Source organism: Lissotriton vulgaris, chromosome 3_1 (assembly GCF_964263255.1).
Source record: "Lissotriton vulgaris chromosome 3_1, aLisVul1.2, whole genome shotgun sequence".
Taxonomy (NCBI): Eukaryota; Metazoa; Chordata; class Amphibia; order Caudata; family Salamandridae; genus Lissotriton; species Lissotriton vulgaris.
In genome coordinates, this window is record NC_141689.1 from 1,639,268,510 (window position 1) to 1,639,289,919 (window position 21,410).

Consider the following 21,410-nt stretch of genomic DNA (forward strand, 5'->3'; position numbering starts at 1 on the left):
GTGGGAGGATGGTCTTCATGTTCATTCCAAGAATAGAAGAATGAACTTCCCCTTGCGGTTCCCCACATTAACTCGACTTTTGCAGCCAACTGGACCAGTCAACACTTGCCATATCCCGAACGCCCACATGAGAAAGATGAAACAGCTTTCTCTCTGCTTGGGTACCCTTGGATGAGTTATCAGTTGACAACAGACATGAGGGCAAAGTGAGGCAGGTTCAAACTCACTCACAGAGTAAATATTTCAAACATCTATCCTATCCTCCCACTTACCCTATATTCTCCACCCTCCTAGTCCCACAGTTCCTCCACTGCCTTAAAGCTTATTGTTCCTCGCCACAAAGGCCAATTGACTTTCAACCTTTCTTACCGTTTGGCTGAGCAATCACGCTTCATTGTCCTCTCCGCCGGTCCTTCCACATGTTTGACCTACCAGTCCTCCTTTGCTTTCCTACCGATCCTCCTACTCCCCTTTAGGATCTACCGGATCACCAGAGCCTACCGCCTCCCCGGCCTCTCAGCCTAACCTGCCCACTTTGGAATAAGATCTAAACATTTTGATTGGCGTAAATGAAACAAGCAAATCCAACAATTCAAACATCTTCCTAGGTGTAATTTTTACACCGAGGAAGAAACAATGGAGGCCTGTTGCCAATGCCAAATAAAAACTCCAAAAAAGCACAAAGCTACTGTCAATGTTGTACAGCATTAGCGAAAGCACAAAAAGAGAATGGCTGCCCCACTGTCATGATGTGTACATACATATGTCATCATGCATGCGCACATATGTGCCATGACCCTGTAGTGACTATTTTTGATTACTTTATAGCTAGCTCCAGGGTGATGGCATATACACACAATAATGACAGGGCAGGGCCCTCTGTATCTTTACAACCTGAGTTTAGCACAATCATTTATAAAAAGAACGGTTCTAAAGTTCTTGCTTGAGAACTTTAGAGCCGCAGACCCCCTCTCCCCCCTATGATACTGAATATACCCATATGAGTCACCATGCATGTGTAATTGTGAGTTATGGGGCTGCCATGGCCTTTTATTTCTTTAATTTATTGTTCCACCTAGCTAGAAGCAGAATATTGAAAGTGTGCAAAAGAGCTACTCTGAAAAACAAGTAGTTTGGTATCGAAGTGCAGCTGCCGCGTCCTCTGAAAAATGTAAAACCAAACTGAATTTAAAACAAGCGGAATGGGGAGGGTTAGTGAGCAATGAAAGAAAAAGTGGTCTGAGGAAGCAAGTCAGTGCCCCCGAGTGGTGGTAAACAACAAGGGGAAGGGAAGCAACAGTGGAGCTAGGGAGGTTTAAAAATAACAGAAAAAAAGCTGAGCAGGCAGAGGCGGGGAAAAAACAAATGTGCTGGGGATTTGAGGAAGCCACAAAGCAACATGGAAAGTGTGGTGGTACGAATTTGAGGGGAAAAAAGCCCACAAAAAAGAGAGCGAAAAAACACATGCACTCCCATGGTGTGCTGATAGAAAAAGAAAACAAGCATTTGCAATGCAATAGGTCTCGCATTTACGCAAGTTTAAGCTATTAGCATTGTAAATGACACTGCCTTTTACTTATTTTTCAAAAACAAAAATAAAAGGCATTGTTATTTGCAATGTTAATAGCTCAAACTCGAGTGATTGTGAGACCTATTGCATTGCAAATGCTTGTTTGTATTAGGTACTCCCAGCAGCGACCTAGTGCGGCCTTAGCCGGCACTGGCCCTGTCATTTCTGGTACATCACCTTTGTGACAGAACTCAGTTGCAGGATCATTGCTTACGATTTCGATGATAAGATTTCAGTTGCAAAGAAAGAAAAAAGTCTGCTGCGCAGGGTCTGTATTTTTTCATCTGTAAAAAAATAATGAGGATCTCAGAACTTTATTTTGTGTTTTTGAAGTCGAAATGCTGCATTGGTCGTAAACCATGACTAATTGACTGGTGGTGCTATTCAAAAGGAAGTGGTGCATAGATGGGACTATGACAAGTAGTACGACACCCTTTGTATGTCTGGCTTGACAGCTCATGGACCAATGTCTCCAAAACTTCTCAGAGAATCGGCACACAAACCGTGTAGGCCCTCGCCCTAATTTTACATCCTGACTTGTTGCTTGCTCCAAACGTCACCTTATCAAATGAGGGCTAAGCTGAGTGTAGCTTCTCATAGCGCTACAAAGTAACCGAAAGATGACACACAAGGCTCTACAAAAACCTCAATAAATCAACACAGCTTACAGAACCCCGGTGCGGCCCACGCAGACTTATGGCAGACTTTAATAAACTGTAGACGCCAAAATATAATCACAGTCCACTTCAATAAAGAAAAGCAATGCATTGCGGCTGATTGCAGAAAGCAGCATCCTGTCTCATCGAATGGACGAAGAGCAGCGAAAGCGAGGCTGGGCCCTGGAACACGTGTCGTACTGTTGCACCGACAGTCCCAGGGGCCAAAGAGCCACATGAAAAGCTAGCCCTTCTGCTCAATGCACACAGGACCCAGTATCCACTGCAGGGGCTTGGTGGCTTTTACATCCACTTCAGGCTTCTCTAATGAACTGTGAGGCCAATCAATGGGGCGGGAGAGGGGGCTCCTTCCTTCTTCAGCCCCTCTGCTTTAGATTAGCTGCCTAGAGGCGGAGACCCCGGGAGCCCTCTGTGAACTGATTAGCAGTCGCGCTCTTAGCCTTCCTCTTACAGCGGCACTTGGGTTGGCTTTTTACCAATCTGCGCACACAGCTGGGGCACTGCCACAAAGCAGGCTCTTGTCACACCGTCTCTAGTGAATGTGTGTGTGTGTGCGCTCTGACACTTGCACAGTGTCCTCGCTCCGCCTCCCCCACTTACTGACGCTGCACCTGTCAGACACGAATCAGGAATCAGGAAACATTACAATTGTCCAACCCCAGACGGCTCGCCCGAGGTAAGAGCTGGAAAGACAGGGAGTTCATAAATAAAAAAATTCCAAACGCATGCCATGTCAATGTATGTATATGGTATTTGTGTAGCACGAGCCGCCTTAAACGGCGAAAAAAGCCAGGGCCAGCGTGAGCGCCATCTGTTTCCAATTAACGCGAACGCGAGACGTGGGCGCGATAATTGGAAACAGATGGCACTGATGTTCGGTCCCTATCTTTCTAGGTATGGGGAGAGAGAAGGTGGGACATGCACCAGCCTTCAGCCAATTGCTTGCTGTCTTTCTTAGAAAGACGCACGCAAAGGCCAATAGCGCGTGAGCAACAAAAAAAAAGCACACACACGAGCGTGTGATCCGAGTTGAAAGTCCTTACAAGAAGCCTTGCAGAGCAGCGCATACACGCTGGCTCAGGCGAGACCTAAAAAGTAGTTACCATAATATAAGCAGTGAATGGATATAACTCATCCAATCAAAAGGATGGTATAGAAGCTATGCTCTAAGGACAAACTGGAGAAAGTAATCTAATAAGAAGCAAGCAAATGAGACTAACAAGAAAGCCAACCAATAATAAGCAATGGGCTGACCCAAAGCTGACTCCAACTATTGCCATTGTACACAAAACCTTTATTGACAACGTACAGCTAAAGCTATTTGTAGGGTCTACCAAGAGTTTTCCAACTTTGCCATAACCTATAACTTTCTTTCAAAAACCTTTAGAACACTTATTTCAGTCCCAGAAGTTTACATGTGTTCCCTGGACTAATACTAAACCCTTATTTGATCTCAGCATTTCACTTCAAATCCTATCCTGTCCCAAAAGGGCTACTCTCCCTATTGTTAAATCTATCTTTTTGTTCTTGGCTTCTGGCTTATCTCCCACACTACCAGAGGTGAACAAAGGAGGCGTCTTACATGTCCTGGGGTAAAACGCGGCATGGTCTGCTATTTGCCCCCCAAATTTTAAGAAAATGCGTACTATGGAACTAATAAACGATGTTACCATTATTCAAGCGCTTGAAAAAGACTCATTTAGTGGCAGACGTCATTCATGGAGGTCGAAGATGGCTGTGTCTCATTGCTTCACAGACCCCAAGGTGACATAACATTCTGTCCCCTCATGTATAGACAACACTAAGCAGCTATGAATCCATGTACAGTAAATGTTTACTATAAATATGGATAGATAGACTGAGGCATGACATTTCAATATATTTGATCATAGACTAAATATATTTTTTAAATCCTAATATACAAAATACAAAGATTAATTTACAATGTAATATCAATTGAAAAGACAGTGGCTGCCTTTTAGTCCAATGACCTGACCGAGTAACGGACACACAAGATGGAATTCAATATTTAGATACCTTACCACATATAACCCGTCACGTGCTTCACTCGATGCCACACTTTTGTGGTACCTCAGGCATGCGTTTGCTTCCATAAGTGCGCGTAGCGAGCTAGCATTATTTGGTGCAGCTATCCTGGACATTCACCGTAGGATATTCCTCATTTTATTAGCATTTTCTGAGCGTATTGCAGCCTTATGTCGAGTTAGGAATAAGGTGTCCATCAGTTCCAATTGTGGCTTTCCAGATGAAGGCGCCTGGTGCCGAAACGCGCATAGCTCTCAAGAAGATTCATCAATAACCTAAAGCCCCATATCTCAGTCCTATAATGATCATGTTTCTGTTACATTATTAGAATTTGAGAGATGTATAATTAATTATGTATTTGGATTGAACTGAACTCCATGTGGAACAATTAGGTATATGAAAATGCCGACAATCTCTCTACACTATTGATGTAGAGACGTATGGATGGGTGACTGTGTGGATATTTATCCACTGCTTTGTCAATTGTAAATTAATCATTGTATTTTGTATATTAGGATTTAAAATAGGATATTTAGTCCATAGTAAAATATATTGAAGTTGTATGCCTAAGTCTATTGACCCATATATATAGTATACATTTACTGTACATGTATTCATGGTTGCTCAGGGTTGTCTATACATTAGTGTTTTCCCTACCCTGAGAACTGTTGTTTACAGGCAGTCCCTGTTTTCACATTCCTAACATTGTGTCCCCACCACCCCCTCCCAGGGCCCCCGCTCACTCAGTTCTTTCTTGTCCGCGTGACATCATCATCGCTCCACAAAATTGCTTTGCCCCATTATGCCTCTGTTGAATATTGGACAAATGCGTGAGAAAGGATTGAGAACTGGGTCACCCATAATCCTTTGCCATCAGAATAATCTCGGAAGTGCCACCATGCACTTTCTGTAAAGCCTCGAGAGGCCGAGGCCTCCAGCCCCTGCCGGGGACTATTGTGTAATTTGTCATGTTATAACGAGCTGCCGCGTCTGGGCTGCTGAGAAGAGGCAACGCCCGGGGAGGGGTCAGAGGTCAAAGGGCCTCAGGCTGGAGCAGGGGAAGGGCTGGGAATGCAGGCTCTGTCGGGGAAAAGCGAAACCGGGAGCTAAAGGGTTCAAAATGGAAATGTACATTCTGAGCCAGTGAAGAATATTCGACTTTCTAAACGCCCATTTGTGGTAACAAACTTACATTGTGTCATTTACATTTATATATCAGAAACACACCCCTTGGGCAACTAGTGGCCCCAATTCATTACTCATTCAACAAGTCGCTAGCTTCTTACACTTGAAAAGCCTCACGCAATGCCCCTCACAAACATATCAAACACTTCAATGGAACCCATCCCAAATCAGACGTCACTGGTGATGTACACTTCAGGAATAGCACCTATTCCCCCCATCGTGCCTATCACAACAGCACGTCTTGTTCATTTCAATTCACATGGAGCACGCACTTCTATAGAGACTCACTAATTCCTCCATCGGAGGCTGTAAACACTTCAACAAGGCCCACTCATTCCCCCATCAGTGGCCGTATACACTTCAACGAAGACCACTCATTCCACCCATCAGTGGCCGTATACAATTCTATAAGACCTCCTCATTCACCCATCAGTAGCCACATACATTTCTGTGGAGAACTACTCATTCCCCCATCACAGACCGTATACTCTTCTATGGAGGCACACTCATTCACCCATCAGTGGCCATACACACTTCAATGAGGCTCACTCATTCCCCCATCAGTCGCCGTACACACTTCAAAGAGGCCCACTCATTACCCCCATCAGTGGTCGTATACAATTCAATAAGACCCACTCATTCCCCATCAGTGGCCGTACACACTTCAACGAGGCCCACTCATTCTCCCACCAGTGGCTGTATACAATTCTATAAGACCTCCTCATTCACCCATCAGTGGCCACATACATTTCTGTGGAGACCTACTCATTCCCCCATCACAGACCGTATACTCTTCTATAGAGGCACACTCATTCACCCATCAGTGGCCCTACACACTTCATTGAGGCTCACTCATTCCCCCTTCAGAGGCCGCATACACTTCTATGGAGACTCACTCATTCCTCCATCAGTGACCGTATACAATTCAATGAGACTCACTCATTCCCCCCATCAGTGGCCGTATACACTTCTATGGAGACCCACTCATTCCCCCATCAGTGGCTGTATACACTTCTATGGAGGCCCACTCTTTCCCCCATCAGTGACCGTACACACTTCAACGAGGTCCGCTCATTCCCCCATCAGTGGCCGTACACAATCCTATAGAGGCCCGCTCATTCCCCCATCAGTGGCCTTATACTCTTCTATGGAGGCCCACTCAGTCACCCATTAATGGCCATATACACTTCTATGGACACCCACTCATTCCCACATCAGTAACCGTATACACTTATATGGAGACCCACTCATTCCCCCATCAGTGACCATATAAACTTCTATTGAGGCCCACTCATTCCCCTATCAGTGGCTTTATACACTTCTATAGAGGCCCACTCATTCCCCCATTAGTGACCGTATAAGCTTCAACGAGGCCCACTCATTCCGCCATCAGTGTTCGTACACACTTACATGGAGATCCACTCATTCCCCATCAGTGGCCGTACACACTTATATGGAGACCCACTAATTCCCCCATCAGTGACCGTATACACTTCTATGGAGTCCCACTCATTCCCCTATCAGTGGCTGTATACACTTCTATGGAGGCCCACTCATTCCCCCATTAGTGACCGTATACGCTTCAACGAGGCCCACTCATTCCCCCATCAGTGGTCGTACACACTTATATGGAGATCCACTCATTCCCCATCAATGGCCGTACACACTTCTATGGAGGCCCACTCATTCCCCCATCATTGACCGTATACACTTCAACAAGGTTCATTCATTCCGCCATCAGTGGTCGTACACACTCCTATAGAGGCCCACTCATTCCCCAATGAGTGGCCGTACACACTTCTATGGAGACCCACTCATTTCCCCATCAGTGGCCGTATACACTTTTATGGAGGCCCACTCATTCCCCTATCAGTGACCGTATACACTTCTATGGAGGCCCACTCATTCCCCTATCAGTGGCCTTATACACTTCTATAGAGATCCACTAATTCCCCCATCAGTGAACATATACACTTTTATGGAGGCCCACTCATTCCCCTATCAGTGACCGTATACACTTCTATGGAGGCCCACTCATTCCCCTATCAGTGGCCGTACACACTTCTATGGACACCCACTCATTCCCACATCAGTGACCGTATACACTTATATGGAGACCCACTCATTCCCTCATCAGTGACCGTAAACGCTTCAACGAGGCCCACTCATTCCCCCATCAGTGGTCGTACACACTTATATGGAGACCCACTCATCCCCCCCCCATCAGTGGCCGCACACACTTCAATGAGTTTAATTCATTCCCCCATCAGTGGCCGTACACACTCCTATAGAGGCCCGCTCATTCCCACATGAGTGGCCGTACACACTTCTATGGAGGCCCACTCATTCTCCCATCAGTGACCGTATACACTTCTAAGGAGATCTACTCATTCCCCCATCAGTGACCGTATACGCTTTCTTGGAGGCCTACTCATTCCCCCATCAGTGACCGTATACGCTTTTATGGAGGACTACTCATTCCCCTATCAGTGGCCGTATATATGGAACCCCACTCATCCCTCACACAGGCCTCATTCAAATCAATAGAACCCAACTAATTCCCCCATCACTGGTCCTATACACTTCAAGGAAGACCCCCACATCACTAGTGTATACACCTCTCTGGAACCCTACTCATTATCTTACAGCGCACCGCAGAGTTTCTTAACAACAGACCCCGAGCCTATCAGATTTTCCAGTTCGAAGAGCACGTGTATAGAAAGCTCTGAATATTTGTTGATCCTTCTTACCAGTATCTGGCAGGATGGCTCAGTGAGTTACACACTTTCTGCACTAATCTATAAATCATGAGTTTGAATTCGCAGGCTAACTTAGCTTTTCATCCCTCCTAGATCCGTAAATTAAGAACCCAGAAACTGGATAATAGTAACACCTGTTCTTTAACCGCATGCGCGCTAGCGGGTTTTCCCGCTGTGCGCTAAGATTTGAAAATCGCGCGGTTTGTGACAAAGCCAGCTCGTCATCCGCGTAGCGCAGGTAACGCCCATGACGAGCTGGCTTTGTCATCTGCAGCGAAGGGGTTAAATCACATAGAACAAACAGAATTGCAGCATGAAGTGCTATAAAAACACAAACAAGTAGTCCATCCAGCTCTAACAGTCACTAGGGCCACACTCCTTCATTTGCTGCAGATCTCACACTTTGGTATACAGTCTTCGCCCTGGCCAGTGTCAACCGCCCCACAGTTAGTGAAGTCTTACACTTAGAAGACATAATTTATCTGACAAAATCTCTAATTCTAGTCGAGTGCCTTCACACTTCTGCAAAATCAGCGTTTTTTCTAGTCGAGGGTCGGTTTTCAAAGACTGTTTTGAAAGACAGTGCTGTTTGAGGTCTCCCAGGGCGGCAACATTTCCATCATGGGGGACAAGATGTTACTTGTTGGAACCTAGAAACCAGAGTAGGATCAGTCTCATAAACGTGGAGCCGTAGAGTAAAGCTGAAGACAAGTGACCTTTCCCACATTGCACCCCTTAGACATCAGTCTCAAGGAGCTGCTTCCATACCATTCGATCTTAGCACAACTGTACTTACAACAACCTTTGAAAAATCGTCTCACCCACTAGATCAAGGCTAGTAAAACTTTTCTAAAGCGAGTAAAATATTAACTGCATCTAATAGACTTCGACTGAAAAGGCCAATACATTTTTCCAATGGGTTAGTACAAAATACGAGGCAGTCTGCAAGGATGGCTTAATGCTGTCAATGATACCAAGTAAGCTCTGCATTTCAAAACCATCAATTACCCTTAAGTGTAGCAGAATACACTTCATAGTACAGCAAACGAGAACATGACAACCCACTGCACTAGCACCCACTGCTAAACAGGGTATACTTCAAGATTCTGATCCTGCTGCAGAAAGGCCCAAAACATCTATCTGGTCAGTTTACAGGAAGTCACCAGGCCACTGGTGACTTCTTGGGCCCTCCTCGGCCACTAAGAGCAGATGCCACTGTAGGAGCACCGGTCACACCGGCAACATTCGTCTGCGACCATGGACCAATCCCAGATACATCTGCAAGAAGGCACTAGCACCATTCTATGTCGAAGCCTACCAGTTGTCTGATTTGCTAACATCTTGGGAATATTCAGAAAGCCTCCCTGGAAATGCCTTACCCCCGTTGCTTTCCATTGGCTTTGTGGTTTGTAACTCAACGTTTTCTGTCTTACTATTTGCTGGCTTTAATTGTTTTAGGCTGTCCAGGTTCAGTTCGTCCCTCCCAAGGAGCAAAGCCTTTTCACACTACCTCTCCTTGTATTCTTCCACGAGTGCTCCTTTTTGTAAACAGGCCTGTAAATCTTGTTCTTATCTTGCCGCATTTGTGGTGCATTCTAAGACAGAGGTCAAATGTCAGACTCTGTCTTCCAGGGAGCTTGGTGTTTCCTTTTCTTTGATTTCAAAATGAGGGGATTTATGTGAAAATCTCGCTGGATACTAGGGTTAAGAAAGGGTTTTGTTCTAGCACACAACAACATTTAAATGAACTGTGGAAGTATTTCTGAATAGATTAGAATTAGCAAAGCACAAATGAAGCACATTTTTTTAAATTCTGACGTGTGTTGGAAACAAATACTTTAATTTGATCAAAACAAATCAATACACTAGGTGATGCCATTTCCAATCTGTTAGACCTGACATCTTTTGACGTGATTTCTCCTGTATTTTTGCTTCTGACCTCCTGTTTTTGACTGTGTCCTGCATTTGATTTTTGCTGGTTTTAAGACTCTGGGTACTTTACCACTGCTGACCAGTGCTAAAGTGCTTGTGCTCCCTGGGTAAAATGTTTTGCTGACTGATTTATCCATGATTGGCATATTTGATATACTAGTAAGTCCCTAGCTTTATTAGGTGTGGCCGTGGCCTGTAAATCAAATGCTATTAGTAGGACTTCAGCACTGATTGTGCGACCCACATGAGTAGCCCTGCAACCAAGTTTCAGGCCTGCCACTGCGTTGTCTGTAAGTGCAGTTTTAAACTGCCATTTCGACCTGGCAATCCATACCTTCCCTTTTACCACATGTAAGTCACCCCTAAGGTAGAGCTAAGGCAGCCCTGTGTGCAGGGTGCAGTGTATTTAAAACGTAGGCCATGCATTAGTGTGTTTTACATGTCCTAATAGTAAAATACTGTTTTTCACTATTGCAATTTGCAGGGCCTATCTCTCCCATAGGATAACATGAGAATTGCCTTAAAAAGTATTTTAAGTGTCGTCTCCCATTGGGAAAAGATAGAGATTTTGAGTTTGGGGTCTCTGAACGCAAAATTTAAAAATACATCTTATGGTGAAGTTGGTTTTTGGATTGTAGGTTTGAAAACGCCACTTTTAGAAAGTGGGCATTTTCTTGCTTACACATTCTACGCCTTTCCCTGTCTATAGAATACACGTCTGGGTCAGGATAACAGTTGGGCTGTTTGTGCATTCACTCTAGACAGTCACACAAAGGGAGCTGAGGTGTGCCCTGCATATCCTGATGGCCCATCACCAGGCTGTTGGGTTTTCCTGAGCGAGAGTGGTGGGAGGAGTTGTAACTGACACCTGAATAGGGATGTGCTCGTCCTCACACAAAGCAGTCTCCATCCCTCTGGAGTGTGAATGGAGGCAGGTCAGGGAAAGGCAGGGTCTTGTGCACTACAAAGACTTTCCTTTGAAATGTGCCTACTTCAAAGGCAGAAAGGGGTATCTGTACTGGACCTCTGATACCTCAAAATCAGAACACTTTTGGACGGAGAAAATTCTGCCAGGAAGAAGAGCTGGAGAAGCTGTCAGAAGAGACTGACACTTTGCTGCTTGCTTTACTGTGTTGGCCTCCTGCTTTGCTGCTTCTGTCCTGGGAGTGAAAGTACTGGACTTGGCTTTTTAAATCCTGCTTCCAAAGTTCTATAAGGGCTTGAGTTGAGCTTGAATCCTGCTAAGTAGTCCCAGGGCCATCAAAGACTTCAACTGCCAGTGCCTGGGCTCCACTGCTGAGAGTTCTGACTCGCCAAGTAGTGCTAAATCCCGGTCCTGGGCCTTGGAAGTGAATCATCCATGGCTTTCACTGCAGGCCCCAGCTTGCCATCGCAGCGCACCAGAAAAATTGCTGCAGTGTGAGTTTTGAGCACCATGTCACCGACGTCTGTGACACCCACGCCGACTCCGATGCAGCGTCTGTGGAATTGAGTCAGCTCCTGTTTCGCCACCGTCACATCGACGCAGCACGTCTGGATTTTCAACGCCCTGGGTGCCGATTCTTCAGACACTGTATCGCAGTAAGGAACCGAGGCAGCGTGTCCAGAAACTGAGGCATCACCTCCCCTAGCAGTAAGGAACGGACGCATCCTCTCCCCTGCCTAGCAGTAAGGAACTGCCACATCACCACCCCTGCCAGAAAGGAATTGATGCATCACCTACCCTGTGTAGTAAGGAAACGACGCACCATTTTGGATTTACAGTGCCTCACCTCCCCTGTCCCTCACACGTACTTTGTGCTAAACAAACGTATCCAATGATTTCAATGGCCTAAGCTTACTTATTCTTTTAAAAGTGATATTTTGACGTGTGTATGTTGGATTTTTGTCATTTTGGCTTGTTTTATTCAGATAAATGTTAGCTATTTTTCAAAACTGGTGTGGACTCCTTTTGTAGTGTTTTCACTGCGTTACTGTGTGCGTGCGTACAAGTCCTTTACATATTGCCTCTGAGATAAGCCTGACTGCTCGTGCCAAGCTGCCAAAGAGGTGAGCAGGGTTATCTTATCTGTGTGACTCCCTTACCCTGAATAGAGTGAGGGTCCCTACTTGCACAGGGTGCAAACTACTGCCAACTAGAGACTCCATTGTAGTCTACACCACTGCTCTCTATGCCACTCTACTCTACACCACTTCACTCTACAGCACTGCACTCTATGCCATTATACTCTACTCTGCACCACTCTACGCCACTGCACACTATGCCACTCTACGTTTCACCACTTTACGCCACTCTACTCTGCTCCACTGTATTCTACGCCGATATATTCTACGCCACGGCACTCTGCACCTCTGCACCTCTGCACTCTACTATGCACCATTCTAATCTATGCCACTGCATTCTATGCTGCTGAATTGTATGCCACTGGATTCTATGCTGTTGCACTCTACGCCACTGTGTTCTACCCCACTATACTCTGCAACACTCTATGCCAGTGTACTCTACACCAATCCACTCTACTCTACACCACTCCACTGTGTGTCACTGTACACCACAGCACTCTACTCTGCACCACTTTACTCTATGCCACTGCACGTTACACCACTGCACTCTACCCCACTGCACTCTACTCAACAACACTCTACTTTAATCCATTCTACTCTACGCCACTGCACTTTATGTCAAAAGCACTCTATGCCACTACACACCACTGAACTCTTTTACACTCTACTCTGCAACACTGCACTCTATGCCACTAAAATCTATGCCACTGTATTCAACACCACTGCATTCTATGCAAATGCACACCACGTCACTCTACTATGCATTACTTTACTCTGCATCACTCCACTCAGTGCCACTGCATTCTACAGCTCCCTAGTCTATGCCATTGCATTCTAATCTGAACTGCTCTCGGCCACTGCACCCTATGCCACTCCACTCTGCACTACTGCACTCTACACCACTGTTACTCTACGCCACTGCACCCTGCTCTACACCACTCCACTCTGCACCACTCTACGCCACTGCACTCTAAACCACTCCACTCTGCACCACTCTACGCCACTGCACTCTAAACCACTCTACTCTGCACCACTCCACTTTGTACCACTGCAATGTATGCCACTGTACTCTATACCACTCTACTCTATTCCACTCTGCACCACTGCACTTTACGCCACTGTGCTCTATGCCACTGTACTCTACGCCACTGCACTCTACTATGCACCATTCTAATCTACGCCACATTGTTCCACAACTTTACATTGTACACTGCTGAATTATATGCCACTGCTCTATAACCCACTGCACTCTATGCCACTATACTCTGCAACACTCTACGCCAATGCATTCTACACCAGTCCACTCTACTCTGCTCCAATCCACTGTACACCACTCTATGTGACTACACTCTATGGCACTCCAATACACAACACTCTATGACACTCCAATACACGACACTCCATGCCACTCCAATACACAACACTCTATGCCACTCCAATACACGACCTCTATGCCACTCCAATACACGACACTCTATGACACTCCAATACACAACACTCTATGTCACTCCAATACACGACACTCTATGACACTCCAATACACAACACTCTATGCCACTCCAATACATGACATTCCATGCCACTCCAATACACGACACTCTATGACACTCCAATACACGACACTCTATGACACTCCATTACACAACACTCTATGTCACTCCAATACACGACACTCTATGACACTCCAATACACAACACTCTATGCCACTCCAATACATGCCACTCCATGCCACTCCAATACACCACACTCTATGTCACTCCAATACACGACCTCTATGCCACTCCAATACACGACACTCTATGACACTCCAATACACAACACTCTATGTCACTCAAATACACGACCTCTATGCCACTCCAATACACGACACTCTATGACACTCCAATACACAACACTCTATGCCACTCCAATACATGACATTCCATGCCACTCCAATAGACGACACTCCATGCCACTCCAATACACAACACTCTATGTCACTCCAATACACGATACTCTATGACACTCCAATACACAGCACTCTATGCCACTCCACTGTATGACATTCCATGCCACTCTTCTCTACCCCACTAACTTTTAGCCCAACCGAACAGCAGCCACGCTGGTGTTTAAATCTCTAAAACACATTGGCAAAGGCAATAGCTCCTGCATAGGCGAGACCTATTGGCTTTGTCAATGCCTGTTATAAGGAGAGGCCCAGCCACTTCCTCAAACTTCGGTCTTGACGCTTTGTGGTCGCGGGCCATAAAATGAACTTTGTTAGGGTCAAACCGGCCTTTGGGACTGACGCTGCCATGTGGGGTACCTCAAGGCTCATCCCTGAGTCCGACACTATTTAACATTTATGTGTCGGACCTTGCTAATGTCATCAAAGCACATGGGATGGGCCTTACCTCATATGCGGACAACACACAATTGGTTCTGGCCATAAAAGGAGACGGACTAGAAGTGGCCCAACGCTTTCAGAGGGGAATGACGGAGATAGGAGATTGGATGGCAACTAATTGCCTGAAACTTAATTCAGAAAAAACTGAAGTTGTGATATTTGGCCCTCTCTCGCCGAACTGGTCAGCCCAATGGTGGCCAGCTAGTTTTGGAGCTATCCCCAAACCAGTCCCCAAGGTAAGAAATTTGGGTGTCATCTTTGATGATGGCCTCAATTTCATGGACCATGCAAACAAAGTGGCTTCCACAGCCCACTATAAACTTTGCATGATCAAAAAAATCAGTCCCTACCTTCCAGTGACGGCTATCAAAACCCTAGTTAGCTCCCTGGTTTTATCGTCACTGGATTACTGTAACGGCCTATTTCTGAACACACAAACCAGAGTCTTGAGAAAATTACAGTCAGTGCAAAATGCCGCGGCTCGCCTGGTTTTCGGAATTCCTAAATATGTGTCCACTTCAGATGCCATTTCGCGACTTCACTGGCTGACGATCCAGAACCGGATCAAATTCAAGTCACTATGCATTGTCTATAAGACACTTAACGGACAGGGCCCACACTCACTGAGTGAGCAACTGATACCATATCAGCCTTCCCGTCAACTCAGGTCCTCCAACAGCAATCTCTTAGTGATTCCCCGTGTCAAAACAGTATCTTGGGGCGACCGTCGTTTTACGGTCGCTGCACCAAAACTGTGGAACACTCTCCCGTTGGACATTAGAACTTGTCCAACGCTGCTCCAATTTCGCAGGAGACTCAAAACGTGGCTGTTTACTCAATAACTTTACAAGGGTAAATTCAGAGAACTTTAATATCATCTAGACTTCTGCAAACAACCAGCGCCAAGACGCCTACGGGTATATGCTGCGCTTTACAAATAGCAATAAATAAATAAATAAATAAATAAAGGGGTATGCCTGAATCACCCTTAGGTGCACATCTGCTTGCTTCTGGTATGGCTGTATGTCATTGTGAAAATGTATACAGGTGTGTATCAAAAGATGCTGATCCAGGGCCGGACTGGCCATAGCGGGCACCGGGCGTTTCCCCGGTAGGCCGCTAGGGTGGGGGCCATTTTTGGGCCCCTGTGGGGCCGGTTTTGCTACCGGGGGTCGGCAATATCGGCCCCCGTAACAAAATCGGCCAAAACCGGCCCTCGCAAACTGCTCGGCTGCACTCCCCCTCAAACCCAGTGGGGGGGCAGCTGAGTAGTTTGCCAGGGCCGGTTTCTGTTCCCAGTCCGGCCCAAATGAGGTGTGGATGCACATTAACACTGTGGGGGAAAACATTTGCAGACATTGCATTGACTGCACTCAATTCTATCAGCTTCTGTCATGCTTATGATGCATGTAAACATTGAAGAAACAGCCATACATTCATTCTATTAAAGTGAGAATGGATAATTTAAGATGACTTGTAAATACGAAACACTATGGTTCGATTCCAGGTTGCTTTCCCCGTGTAACAGCCCCCTACGATTTATTTAGTAAAGTATTCAGTCCAAAATCAATATTCCATCAGTGCTGTAATATCAGTGTCTGGAATGTCCGCTCAGTGGAAGACCTTAGCTTTGGTAGCTTCAAAGCTAGCCAGCAGTGATGACATCCGAGCAAACACAACCTGCCAAGCAAGTTTCAAAGAGCGAAAGCAAAGGCTGCAGGAAAAACAAAACATCACAGGCATCCATAAAACAAAACAGACACAGTATGCTGCTGAAACATGAAGCCACAGTGTTGCAATCTGAAGCGGTGGGGAGAAGCCCAGTTATGAGCATAAGGCGCACACGACTAGAAAACCCCATGCTAGCACCGGGACTCAAATGTTGAGAGCAAGCCAGCCAATTAGATTTTTCAGAAATCAGTCAATAACTGCTATCATTGGGCTGATTTGGGATCTCACCTTCCACTGTTCATTTTAAGATCTGTCAAAGAACAGAGGTGGAAAGCCTGGACGTGGGGAGAGGAAATCAGTGTGCCAGGCACAGTTAACACATTTATGTTGCAATAGCATTAATGACTTCTGAGTTGGTCAGTAACGTTATTTATTGTCCCTTACCCAATTTATGAGCCCTTGATAAAGATCTGAGCCCATGAGTGGGGTGTAGCCCGATACTAGTGTTATTGACCAGTACTGTGTGTAATACTCCTATTTTTGCACTCACCAGGACCATATGTAAAAACACTGGGAGGTGGCACTTAACAGAAGCAGTAAAGGGAAGTTTAAAACTGGGCCAAATCGAAACCGACTAAGTTGTCAGAAGTCAACAGAGAGCAGTAACAAAACAGAGCTCAGCTACTGGGAAGCAGGAAAAAACAAGAGTGTCTATTTTGCTACTGCAGTGTTGCCGTTCTGGCAATGTTACATTCCATTTAAGCTGTATTTCACTTCCAACGCCTGTTTTTTCTGGTTTGTATGCATTTTCTTGTCATCACAGTGCCTATTATGTGCCCAAAGGGGGCTGGAGGAAGATTATATCCACTTTATAGTCTCACGCACACCGAGGCCGCAGCAGGTGCAGCAAGAACCTGCTCAGAACGCAGGACTTCACGTGCAACTGGCAGTAATATGAAAAGTAAAAATTCACATTCCAAACGGGAGACGGCGCGCATCATAGTACCCCCTCGCTGCACAGACACTGAGTATAAGGCGTCTCCGTTACTCAGGGAATACAGACAAACACTGCACAAAATGCACACCACAAAGGCAATACAGCTCCCAAAATCCCTGAGTTGGGACAAGACAAAATACAATATGAAAGAGAAGAAACAAGACATCAAAGACCCGCCCACCCTCACCACCCAAAAAAATTACGTAGAAAAAACAAAAGAGAAATATATAAAACATGACAAAAACATTGAACCTAGAAAGTTCCCCTTTAACTTGTGACGAACCACTGAAAGTGTGTTATTTTCACTTTATGGATATGCCGCCTCACAATGCAGGACCCCACCAGAGACTGCGAGCAAGTCAGGGCCATTGCAATTATGCGGCAGGGTTGACTAAATTATGTGGCAAGCAAAGGCAAAATATGCTGTGTCATGAGTCAAATTTTGGGATAGAATTACTCTATTATTTTCTCGTTTGCACACTTGTTGGCACTGTCTGGGCATCAGTTGCACCTCTTTAGTACCACTTTAACACCCAAATGTAGCAAAAGCATCAGAAAGGTGACCAGCCAACCTTTGTAAAGGGTCTTCCATTGCACAGCAACATGTGCCGCTGCGTTTTGGTAACTTTTGAACCGTTTGACCTAGATTTTTTTATTAGAATCTGCACATTTTGTAGTAGATGATGGCTTAAATCCAAAATTGTGTGAAAAATACCACAGCATTACAGAATTCTAATGACCCCGCAGTAAATTCAGGGGCATAGCTTCCATTGGTGCAGCAGGTGCAGTGCCACAGGGGCTCAGAGGTCACATCTAATTCTATTGAACCCTATTCATTCCCCCACCGCTGGCCATTTACTCTTCAAAGGAGACCCCACATTAGCTATCACTGGTGTATAGACTTCTAATGAACCTCGTTCACTCTCCCATCACTGTCCTTCTAAATTTCCTCTGAACCCCACTCATTTCTCCACCAATGCTGTATGCGCCTGTCTGGAACCCACTCAGTCCCTCGTCACTGTTGTTTGCATCTCTCCGGCCACTGAGCCCTGATTGTTGCTGTATTTTATCATTCAATCAGCAGGGAGGGGCTCGTTGTCATCCTTGCACAAGGGCTAGAGACACTGTCAATGCGACTGAGTAAGTAATATGAAAACGAAACTCGATATGAAAACCCTGCATGGGACACAGCCCGCATTATAGCAATGTATCCCTGCACAGACACGAGACACAACAATAACCCTCGTGTTTCCACCCCCACATGTTTAATGGTTTCCTATCAGTTCGTTAGCTGTGCTCAGGAGCATTAGGTAAGGGCCTGACTAGCAGTTGTTTTGGGTGCTTCACTAGGGAGTCATGTGTGTTACAGTTGGCACAAGACACCAGTTAAGTGTCGCTCAGGAAAACAACAACCCCAAGCATGTGTCTTGCTCGAATGTGATTCTTCGCTGCGATTGGGTATTTCCTGATCTCGAGCCCCTGTCGCATCTGTGGCGCTGCTTCGCGCACCATCTGCCCAGGGTTCAGCCTGCACTTTTCTTAGGCCGTCTTTAAAAGAACCGGTGCCCATGCCAGCTGGGGCAGCTGAATGTGGCAGCAGTTTGTTTCTTTTTTATTGGTCCATAACATGAAAGAATGCCAAATATAGCAAGAGATTATAGGGGTATATGTGAACCACTGAAAGAAATGATAATATTGTAATTAAAAAAGCCCAACTTAAGTGTTTTTTTCTGAGCAGCAGCTTTTGTGACAGCGCTGGCCCGGCAGTGGGGCACATTTGCGAAGGGGCCTGGAGAGTGTGGAAGGGTGTGGAAGAACTCAGCTGAGGTGTCATGGACGGGCGGGTGCCTGGCTGCCAGCCAACCCCCAGGGCTCAGAGGCCCCGGTGAGCGCTGATGGCGCATTCAAGGCACTTTCAAGAGCGTTATGTCCGAGGAACTTTTTAGAAACCCCGTAAAGTTACCGTGGGACGATGCAGCAAAGTTCAGTAAACTTACTTAATTATTGCAACCTAATATTCTTTATCTTTGCTCCCTTATTTACAAAGGATGTGCCATGCTGGAACTCTGAGAAAGGACAGTGGGAAAACAAGTCATTGTTGAGGATTGGGACAGAAGGGGCAGGGCAGTAGCCACAATTGGTGCAACGGGTGCAGCAGCACCGGGGCAAACAGCCATGGGGAGCCCATTGAACCCTGAAAATTGCTGTATCTTACTGCCCCCAAGAGCTGTCAAGGGATCAATTTTCCATGCTTACACCAGGGCCCATGGCGACCTTGCTACGGGACATGACAAGGGGTTGTCAGTAATGCGCCCCGTCCGAAGGTAACCCCATAGCACTTTAGTTAGCAGCAAATGTCAGTTCTGTGGCAGGGGTGGGGTGGGGGCAGCCCTAGGAACACCTGGCTGTGATGGAAACCCGCGGAATGCAGAGCCCGCGCCCAAGGGGGTGTGGGGGAGGAGAGCAGAGCATCTCTCCCCACAGCAGCACCGGACCCGGCACCCGGGCACAGCCTGCAATCAGAAGGCACTCGGGCATGTCCCGACCACAGCTCTGCCGGCCCCGCCTGCACGTGCAGTCTCCACACGCACCAGGCGCGTCTGCTGCTGAAGAAGGAAAGTGGAGATATGAGAGAAACAGGACAAGCGACGTTCGGGCAACTACAGAAAATAAAGAGTACTTAAGCCATTCTAGCTGTTGAAATCGGGAAACTTGCTAAGCAGGATCCACAGGGAAGAGTCAGTGGCACTAGGAAGTGGAATGCTCTTCGGCGCCTCGTCAGAGGTAGGAAGCGCTATACAAATGTAAATAAGCGAGTTGTGAAACGCTCCGCCCGCTACTGTCGGCAGTATCACGAGGGAGGCGCCCTGTGCATACATAGCCTCCAGGCGCTGGACACTTGCACACGTGCGCAGCAGTGCTTGGTCCCTGCTCCCTTTCCAGACTCTGCGGTGAGAAGGAATCCTCACGCCCCTCTAGGTGCTCCTCCTTACCTGGCTACTGGTCTTGGCTGTGCAGCGGCTCCTCCTGCCCAGGCAGGGCGGCTCTGTCCCCTCTTCCTGCCCAGAAAAGAACGCAGCTCGAGCCCGCGGCGAATCCAAAGCGGACAAAGGGCACAGGGTCCCTGGCTGCAGCACAGATCCCGGCGGAGGCTGACACCGCTCCCCGGACAGCCGCATGCAGGGAAAGCAGCGACCAACCTCGGCGGCGACACTTAACTTCGTTCGGAAACAGAGCGCAGCCCAGCGAGTGGGTGGGAAGAGACACCCAGCGGCAGGCTGTGGTACTACAGCACCTACAGGCTCAAGCAACAGCGAGCCATCTATATGTTAAGAGGGGGGGGGGGGGGGGGGGGGGCGATCAGCTCACCTGAAGTGGAGATGTTTCATCACAAGAAAACATTGCACTTTGATAACAGCGTATTCTATAAGATCTCATTCTACTATTTCAGACGAGAGATGACATTCTGAATAAAAACGTTTAGCAGGACTCCATTCCGTACCATTTCCGCCTCCATTCTTGGACCTGAGACTGTCAGTGGTGCGATGGGGCTTTCTGACTATGACTGATGCTCTGCAAACTTGAGATATCCATTAAGATGTATTGACCAAGTTCGCATTTGCCTGCTACATTAACATATTCATTTTCCACCGGATATACTTTAAGTTTGAAAAGTGGCAAACTCGTGCTCCCCAGCAGCACACAAACGGCAAACAGAGTCGGAATGGGCCAGAAAAGGTGCTTTAAATGGGCAGATGCGCCAGGTCCCCAGTTCTTGCACTACTTTAATTTGGAACTGACAGTTACTGCATTCTTGGTATTTCCTCAATGCTTTTAATGGGAGGGTACTGGCACTTCTCAGCAGCAACCATGTACTATGGTAAAAGGAATACCTGTACTTTTGAATTTCCATTTCAGCACTAATAATGAAAGTGTCCCAATTAGCAAATCAGATAGCTTAAAAGGTGTCCCACATTTGCAAGCTGTGGCAGGTTTGAACTAGTAGAGACATGCTGTATAGGTGTTTTGCAAGGCAGTGGCGTCATACATAATGATGGGGTCCCACTGCAGAATGTGAAGAGGGGCCCCTGAGTCTGGGGCTGTAGGAGCCTGTGTTACACC

At 46.5% G+C, this 21,410-nt stretch overlaps 1 protein-coding gene across 2 annotated transcripts in view; it reads right to left on the reverse strand.

Annotated features, from left to right (window-relative positions):
* Positions 1–20,522, reverse strand: part of MOB3B (MOB kinase activator 3B) — a 376,645-nt gene extending 356,123 nt beyond the window's left edge. The window contains exon 1 of one of the 2 annotated variants that reach the window (XM_086962129.1): positions 20,282–20,522. The gene's annotated coding sequence lies outside the window, so the exon portion shown is untranslated. The remainder of the gene's footprint in view (positions 1–20,281) is intronic. The other variant, XM_086962130.1, reaches the window with a different exon arrangement.
* Positions 20,523–21,410: the final 888 nt, after the last annotated feature.